Below are 1,077 nucleotides of genomic sequence, written 5' to 3' on the forward strand. Positions count from 1 at the left end.
GGGTAGCATGCTGTCACAGGGGCCAAAGACTCTTGTGTGGAGACAGGTGGGTCAGGGAGCAATCCAGAAGCCAGGATAATGCTAAGATCTTAGCCAGAACAACTTGGTGATAGTAATACAGGAGACAGAGGAGTCTGGGAAGGGGATGCCTGGGACATGGTGCATCTGGTCATGCTACATTTGAGATATGACTGACTGATATAGAAGTTAGGCTGGGGACCTTTAAATCTTAGGGTCATTTAGGATGATGTTTAAGGCACTGGCCAAGACTGCGAAGAGAGAAAGCAAGGTGGAGGAGGAAGCCCAGAGAAGAGTCTGCAAGGCCATGGGAGGGCCTGTGGTGAGGACCTGAAGAAAAAGAGGGCTCAATGAGGAGGGAGGAAGATGCAGGGCTCACCACTCATGACAGAACTATGACAGAGAACCATGAAATATCGGCCAATGGAGGATGTTGGTCATACCATCAACAGATGACCTGGTTTCTCCCATGAGACAATGGAAAAGCCAGTACAGATGGAAAGACTTGAAAGACTTAACCAAATGCAAAGCATGGACCAGATGCAGACAGATGATTCTGAGACATTAGGGGAGCTGGAATCCAGACAGGGATGCTCTAGCGCCACCCCCTGCTAGCTTAGTCGTTTCTCTAGCAAAGAGAAAGCAGGGAAGGGCCAGCCTTGAGGTGGTGCTAGATGGGAGTCCATGTGGCCTCTGGACTCCCTGGATTTTTACAGCTGATAGTGTCTTTTCATAATAAGTTTAAACATTAAGGACTGATCAACTCTAAGTGCTGCTGAGCAGACCAGCCAGACATGACACCTGAGCTGGACAAGATGGAAGGTGGCTTCAATCAGAGCAGAGAGTGGGGACAAAATCTGGGTGTGCTAAGTCTCCATTCGCTTATAGAGTTTGGAAATGAACACAGGAGCCAGAAGGCTACTCTTTTGAAGAATTTTGCTAACCAAGAAATGGAAAGGAGTGGGAACTAGAGAGGGAGGAGGAGGGGCAGTTCTTTCACAGACATAGACATGGAAGCATAGTGTGGGCAGTTCTTTCACAGACATAGACATGGAAGCA

This window comes from Microtus ochrogaster, chromosome 1 (genome assembly GCF_000317375.1).
Source record: "Microtus ochrogaster isolate Prairie Vole_2 chromosome 1, MicOch1.0, whole genome shotgun sequence".
Lineage (NCBI taxonomy): Eukaryota > Metazoa > Chordata > Mammalia > Rodentia > Cricetidae > Microtus > Microtus ochrogaster.